Source organism: Ursus americanus, chromosome 13 (genome assembly GCF_024610735.1).
Source record: "Ursus americanus isolate L20-20 chromosome 13, mUrsAme1.1.p, whole genome shotgun sequence".
In the NCBI taxonomy this organism is placed as follows: Eukaryota; Metazoa; Chordata; class Mammalia; order Carnivora; family Ursidae; genus Ursus; species Ursus americanus.
Window position 1 is genome coordinate 52,668,565 of NC_142139.1, and position 8,596 is coordinate 52,677,160.

At 33.4% G+C, this 8,596-nt stretch overlaps 1 pseudogene; it reads left to right on the forward strand.

The window, feature by feature from the left end:
• Window positions 1-6,917: 6,917 nt before the first annotated feature.
• LOC123793031 (protein FAM217A pseudogene) lies at window positions 6,918-8,389 on the forward strand (annotated as a pseudogene).
• Window positions 8,390-8,596: the final 207 nt, after the last annotated feature.

An 8,596-nucleotide genomic window follows, 5' to 3' on the forward strand; every position in this document is an offset into this window, starting at 1 on the left:
AATGGATGGATCTAATACATTGTGAGATATTATAATTAGTCTCCAAACTTTCTGTTGACATCAACTTGTTTCATTGTTCAGCCGCAACCTGCCCCCCCTTTAACCCCCACCATGAGTATATTCACCCTGCATCCAGGCTTGCCACATGACTCCCGGTCAGCTTCCCCTTTAGAGACCATGCAGAATGATTCCAAAAGATTATAGGGCCCTGAGTATATCTCACTATATACAACTTCCCTCTCCTCCAATATTTTAAGTAAAAAATTAAAAAATCAACTTCTAACTTTAGAATACTTGAAGTGGGAACATATCTGGGTTAAAGCAATTGAAGACAGAAAACTTAAGAAGCCAACATGCAGCTTAAGACATGTGGACAAAAGATCCTGGTATCTGGTCTTGCCTTAGCTCCTAGCGTGGAGGCATTGAGTAAATAACGAAATTACTGGTATTATTATGTGTTATTTCTATGTGAATACAAGCCACTGGCTTCACCAGTCCCTCTGCTCTTACTGTGCTCTGTCTACCTATGTTGTTTGTGTCACTGAGAAACCAGTTACCTGGCATCTCATTTTTGCCCAACTATCAAGCTTTTTGGAATATCTGCATCTGAAATAAAAATAGCAACTAAGGTTATTCAAAGCGACCTATAATAGTAAAAACATGTGCTCAATGTTCAGTGTATTTTACAAATTACATTTAAAAAATCAGATCCACTGGTGCTTCTATTAAATATTATAGGGTGATTATATTAGTCATAGTATTTAACTATACAACAAATCTAAGAACTGACAAATCTCATATCTGTCAAAAGCTCTATTCCTAATAGAGAGTAGTTTGGTTTAAAGAGAATAGAGAATAGAATAGTTTAAAAGAGTAACTATTAGAAATTTAGCTAAAAATGATAATTTTCCATCAAAATGTGGAAGTGCATTTATCTTCCCTCATGATATTTTTATGTCAGAATCAATGACTCCCAGAAATGACAGCTAAATGCTAAAATAATGGTGATAAGGTTGAGGTCAGGGGGAGGGGTTTATTTCAAGGAATGCCATTAAATTATTTAAACAGGAAGATTGCCAGAAAAGACAAATAAAAGCAAAGAATTACAGATAATAAAGCTTAGATATGTAAAGCTACTCTAAAAGAATAATTAGTGAACATAATTTAGGAGGCTATAATTAAAAATCAAGGTAAATTACAAGAAAATTTTCCATAAGTATCTAATAAATTTGTTAAAGTCCTTTATATACCACTGAATGTCTATTATTTGTGTTTGAATTACCCAGAAGTAAAGGGTCCTTCATAATAAGTTTTGTCATTTTCAACCCAAAAGAAATATTACAACCATGTAGTTTACTCACTTATTTTTTTTTTAAGATTTTATTTATTTATTCGACAGAGATAGAGACAGCCAGCGAGAGAGGGAACACAAGCAGGGGGAGTGGAGAGGAAGAAGCAGGCTTCCAGCGGAGGAGCCTGACGTGGGGCTCAATCCCATAACGCGTGATCACGCCCCGAGCCAAAGGCAGACGCTTAACAACTGCACTACCCAGGTGCCCCTACTCACTCATTTATTTCATTTATTTCTTATATTCCATAAATATTCCATAAATATTTGCTTAATACCTTCGAATATGCTCAGCACTGTGCTAAGCACCAGAAATTTAATGAAAGTTTGAAAAAGAAAAAAAATCACAATTTTTGCTTTTGTGAAGGTTAAATTCTAGCTGAAGTGATAAACATTAATTAAAAACAATCACAAAGTGTCAAAATTGCAATATAAAACATGAATTTGTATTTTACAGCCATTTCTGGGAACATTATTCCAAATAGCCTGGTTTGCATTTTGGGACAAGCATTAACATTCATCCTTTCCTTCTCCTTGGTTTTCTTTCTTTTTTTTTTTTTTTTTAAAGATTTTATTTATTTATTTGACAGAGATAGACAGCCAGTGAGAGAGGGAACACAGCAGGGGAGTGGGAGAGGAAGAAGCAGGCTCATAGCGGAGGAGCCCGATGTGGGACTCGATCCCGGTACGCTGGGATCACGCCTTGAGCCGAAGGCAGACGCTTTAACGACTGCGCTACCCAGGCGCCCCTCTCCTTGGTTTTCTACTATCTTCTTGCATTTGTTCTTTTTAAAATTTCAATTGCCCACTAAAATTAGCTCTTTTTTTTTTTTTTTGCATCAATCACTTGTATTTTCAACTTGTAAATTATTCATTCTCAAGATGGATGATCGGGGTGGCTTAGCATATCAAAATTCTGATGTTTATTCATGTAATTAACCAATAGAACTAAACAATATAACTTACAAAAAGCACTACCAATGGCCAGCACCAATAGTGCTTGATAAATTCTAATTCTTATTATGATACATATTAAGATTCTTGAAACCCCAAATCTCCAATCAATGCTGGCCTAACTGGTGGAAAAGGGATGTTTTGCAATTGCAGTATGACTTGTGGGACAGTGAAATGCCTCACTGCTTCACTATTTGCTACCCTCTCCAAGTCAACATCCATGTTTTAAATGTTGGTAAAGTCCCTGGGATACTCAGACCTCATACTCATATATAAAGCACTCTAGGGGCATATACTTGCAATGTCATGGCCCTGCAGATAATGCTTCATCCAATGTGATGTGATGCCACAATAAAAAAAAAAAAAGTTATAAAATGTTTAGGTAATAGTAATCCAAAATAACAGGTAGCATAATTAGACTTTAGAACATTGGGTACTAGAATTACCATATGTAGAGTAAAATGACTTAAAAAAAAAGAGAGAAAATATGTGGAAAAAGTATAGATACTATGAAAATGTTGAGATTTTTAAAAAGCATAAGTTGAATTTGTAGAAACAAAAAAATACAGTAATCGAAATTTAAAATTTAGATTAGGTACAGCGAAAATATATTTAGGTACAGAGAAAATATATTTAGAGTTATGGAATAGAATGTGAATATTCAATATATGTTATTAAGAGTTTAAAATGTGAATATGGAGAATGGAGGAAAATAAAATATTCAATAGATAATATCTGAAATGCCTCAGAACTTTTGGAAGATGTCTATCCTCACATTCAGTAAGTTCCCAAACAAAATAAATGAAAGGAAAACTACACCCAGACACAGAGTACTGATATTGAATAACAGAAAGTTAAAGAAAAACATCTTAAAAGCAACCAAAGAAAAGATTACCTAAAAGGAATTACTTTCAGAAATGCAGTGTATACATTTTGAAAAAAAGTCTCCAAGATATTAATAGAAAATAATTGTTGATCTAAATTTTTGTCCTCTCTTGGACTACTAGTTACAGACGGGAATTAAATCAATTTCGGATTAGAGAAAACAGAGTTTACAGCTAACAGATACTCATTGTTAAAGGGATTTTCTTCTAGAAGAAAAATGAGAACAGGAGTGAGTGATACACAAGAAGGAATAGTGATAAAAGTAGTTGGTAATTATGTACTGATTTAAAAGATAATACTATAAAAATAGTTGCAATGGCTAATTTGAAGAGGAAGTAGAATTAATTATGAGAAAATATTATGTACAATTAAAGAGGAATCATTGGATTGAGAGGTTCTAAATTCTGTATAGTGTTTGAGAAGGGATTAACTTTATACTTTGGTAAATACCTTGTAAAGTTATAAGGGTAACCGAAAGAATAGAAGCAGGATGAATAACTTCTAACTGATAGAGAGGGAAAAATAATTTTAAAATAATAATTATTAGGGATAGCATAAAAAAGGGGGGAATCAGTGAAAAAAGTAGAGAAAATGGAAAGTATAATATGAGATAGCCAAATAATATGTAAAATTAAAAATTTAAAACCTATATCTGACTGGTATTTTTCTAACTGTTTTCCTTCAGTAATGCCATCTAGTGCTTTGTTCTGACAAATCTAAACATGAAGCTAGCAAAGGACAAATACACAAAGGTACCAGCTCCATTTGCCACGACGGGCAATGAAAAAGCATATTTTGAATTGCGAGACAATAAATAGACAACTGGTAGTATATAAAATGACATGATATTGAGAATATAAGTGTATATGATATATAATATATTTTGTGATCTTTAAGATTTTTAAATTAAATTCACAACCATAAGAATTAAATATTTAACGAAATCTTAAAAAGGAAAGTTTCTATATGCCATAAATTATACAAAAATAAAATTCCCAACATAAAGTGACAATTTCCTCATTTTCCTGTTTTTCCTTTTCCCCTCTAGCTCCTCCTGAAGGAGATCAACATAAAAAATCTATTATTTAAAAAACATGTTTTCAAAGAATTCTTAAATAAGATTTCATAATTAATGTATATCTATATTGATTTTTAATTCAGATTCAGTATTTTTAGGGTACACAATAGGTTGTGAGATAATTAGTATTCCAATTTTACAGATGGGGAACTTGGATATAAAATGAATTAAATAACTTTTCCAAGATCACATTGTGTCTGTGATAGAGAAAATATATCTGAAAAGGAGTTGATATACACATTACATTTTAAATTTTAAAAAGTAATCATAATTCAGATTTTTGTTTTAATATTTGTCATTTTGAATACTAATATATTCAAAACTAAGTCTCCCTTAAAAAAAGAAAAGCCACTAACTTTCCATTAAGTAAATAATTTATTCCACTTGATTAAATTGTACTGACTTCTATTTAGAGTTATGATGGAATAGCTTGCTGCAAACTAATATATTCTATCAAGAACACACAGAAAAGTTGGGTGACTTCTTCAGCTTAATAAACAAAAATTAACTGACGATTAAAATTGTAAGATATTTAAAGTGTACAAAATGATGTTTTGATATATATATATATACATTATGAAAGAGATTCCCCTCATTGAATTAATTTTCACACCCATCACCTCATATATTTACTTTTTTGTGTGTGAGAGAACATTTAAGTTCTACTCCTTAGTAAATTTAATTATACACTAGAGCATTATAGAATATAGTCACCATGCTAGACATTAAATCCTCAGAACTTATTCATCTTAATACTTAAAGTTTGTACATTTTTATCAACCTCTCCCTATTTTTCTCTCCTGACACCACTTTTCTTCTCTATTTCTATAGGTTCAATTTTTTTTAGATGTCACATATAAGTGATACTATGCATTTGAAGTTAAATTCTTATTAGCTTAAAATGCTGTTATTAATATGTTTTACATAAACCTCATGGTAACCAAAAAGCAAAAGCTTATAACAGATATACAAAAGGTAAATCAAAAGAAATCAAAGTGTACTACTATAGAAAATTATCAAATAATGAAGAAAGTAAGAGAGGAAGAAAGGACAAAAGGGGTTACAAAGCAACTAGGGAACAATGAACAAAATGGCAATAGTAAGTAGATTCTTATAAATAATTACTTTAGGTATAAATGGATCATATTCCCCAATCAAAAGGTAAACAGTGGCTGAATGGATTTAAAAACAAGACCCAACTATATCTTGCTTACAAGAGACTTACTTCAGCTTTAAGGATACACAAAAACTGAAAGTGAAGGGAGGAAAAAGATATTCCATATACATAGAAACCAAAGGAAAGCAGGTGTACCTAGACTTATACCAGACAAAATAGACTTTAAGCCAAAGACTGTCAGAAGAGACAAAGAAGGTCATTATATAATGATAAGAGGGTCAATTCATCAAGAGGATATAATAATTATAAATATTTATGTACTAATATATGAGGATCTAAATATGTAAAAACAAATACAGATCAAAAGGGATAAACAGACAGCAATACAATAACAGCAGGGAATGTGATATGCCACTTTCAACAATGGACAGATCATTCAGCTATAAAATCAGTAAGGAAACACTGGATTTAACTCCATGTTAGACCAGAAGGACATAACAGATGTGTATAGAACATTTCATCCAGCAGCAGTAGATTATACATTCTTCGCAAGCACACACGGACCATATTTCAGGATAGATCACGTTAGGCCACAAAACAACTCTTAATAAATCTAAGAGGATTGAAATCATAGGAAGCATCTTTTCCAATCACAATGGTACTAAACTAGAAATCAATTATGAGAGGAAACTGGAAAATTAATTGTGGAGATTAAACAATATGCTCCTGAACAACCAACAGGAAAGAAGAAATCAAGAGAAATAAATATCTTGGGACAAATGAAAATGGAATCACAACAACACAGCTTATGGACTGCAGCAAAAGCAGTCCTAAGGGGGAAGTTTATAGTAATAAACACCTACATTAAGAAAAAAGGGGAATCTCAAATAAACTACCTAATTTTACACCTTGAGAAGCTAGAGAAAGAAAAAAAGTAAGCCCAGAATTATCACAGAAAGGAAATAACAAATATTCGAGAGGAAATAAATGAAAGAAACTAAAATGACAATAGAAAAGATCAGTGAAACTAAGAGCTGGTTTTTTTGTTGTTGTTTTTTTGTTTTTTGTTTTTTTTGTTTTTACTTTTAAGATAAAATAGACAAAACTTTGCTAAACTTACCAAGAAAAAAAAGAGAGGACTCAAATAAGTAAAATTATAATGAAAAAGAAGATATTACAACTGATAACCACACAAATACAAGAATCATAAGAGATTTCTAGAAACAATTATATGCCAACAAATTGAGCAACCTAGAAGTGGATAAATTCCTTGAAACATATAATCTATTGAATCAAGAAGACTGGGCTTGAAGAAATTTCTCTTCTGAACAGACAATGACTAGTCGGGAGATTGGATTAATAATCAAAACCTACCACCGGCCTCTGGGGAAGCCTGCAGAATCCCAGCCACAGCCAAGGTTGGTCTTGCTGGGCCTAGCCTGGGCCCCAGGCCTGACATCTATCCTGAGGCTGGCTGCAGGTCTGGCAGGCTGTCCACAGCTGAGGGAGACAATGCCCGATACAGGAAGGCCCAGATGGAGGGGACACCCATCAAGCCTTCACCCCACATGTGCAGGGGCCTGGGGTTGAAAGCTACAGTGTCCTTGGAGACAATGCTGGGGATGACATATGGGCCATGGGGATTTCAAAGAAGCGGGGAAAAAACAAGGAGAAGAAACAGTGAGAAATGTGTCACCAACCTGAGTGAGTCAAACATGTCTCATGAGAATGCATCTCACTGGAATTTGGATTCAGAAGTAGCTGCTCCTGAAAATAAAAACCTCCTACCTAGAGGAGATGATGCAGAACCACCTGGAAATTCCATCTAACAACTGGAGTTAGAACTTATTTTTCAGAACATGCTTACAAAAGAGCACAGAATAGTAAACAACGGATATTTCAGTTATGGAGTTATCCTTTAATGAAGGGACTATCATGGAGAACAGAGATTTCAGAAAATCATCAGTGGAAACTGGTAATCAATAATCCCATAAGTCTCTTCACTCTGAGCCACTCACTAACAAATGCTTCAGTTGATAAGCAAGTTGGCTCTTACCCTGGACTGCAGATGCATCAGGCCTCTACTGGATCTGTGCTGGTAGAGACTTTTTTAAGGACAGAAATTAGCCTCATCTTAATTCATGTTCAACTACGGAAAATGGCTAGTGTTGAAACTTTAAATGCTCCGAATTAGAATTTGACATGTGGATACAGCAGTGTGGAAAAAAATTGAAGAGATCAAAGTGATTAGTCTGAAAATAAAAAAGGAAATGATACTTTACTCAGATATTTTTAAAAGATGGACCTGAACTTAAAACCAAAAACAATGTAAATGCTGAAGATTCTTTCCATATCCTGATTTTCCTTCCTCCTCATTTTGATACTCTGGACTTGCACAAATTAGCCTCAAGTCTGAAAATTGGAAAGCAAGGAATAACAGCAGGGAATTCTCTGGAACATTCAGAAAACTCTTTTGAACATTTGATTATTCATTTATTGGAAACGGAAAGAATACAACATATGACTATACAAAAAGAGAGGCCAAGACAACAAACTACCTTTTGTACTTCAGTGGTCACCGAACAACCCAAAGCTATACTCAAAATGAGACGGCCAAAACTTTTTGACGCTTTGAGTCTTTAGACAACGTGTGTAGATAAAGGTCAAGAAAAAAGAAAAAAAAAATGTTTCTTGCAACCTTGAACAAAATGCTTCCAAATGGAATTGGAGCAATGTTGGCAAGTATAACTGAAATTCTAGACCATCGTCCCTAAAAAGTTCATCCATCACAAAACAATAGATCGCAACTTATGATGACTACAAGAATACCAAAAGCTCCATTTGAAATCCATGACAAGAGCTCTCAACCAAGCCTATTGTTATCCAACCAACTGGCTAAAATGGTCTTAACAAGATGTCTGCCCCTGGGTCTCCAGTATCAGTTTCTCCTATACTTCTGTCTTTTACTGATAAACAAAGGGAAGAAATGAAGGCAAAACAAGACTAGACAAAACCAAAACAAAACAAACAAAAAACCACACACACACACACACAAACACAAAACCAAAAACCAAAGCCCAAAGATAAAACCAAACACAAACACAAAACTTAACCAAAGGGACATAGTATTGAACAGACTATTCTAAATTCAGAAATTAAGGAAAAGCGTACATCCATTGACCAAAAATAATGCTTTCATACATCTCAGTGTAAG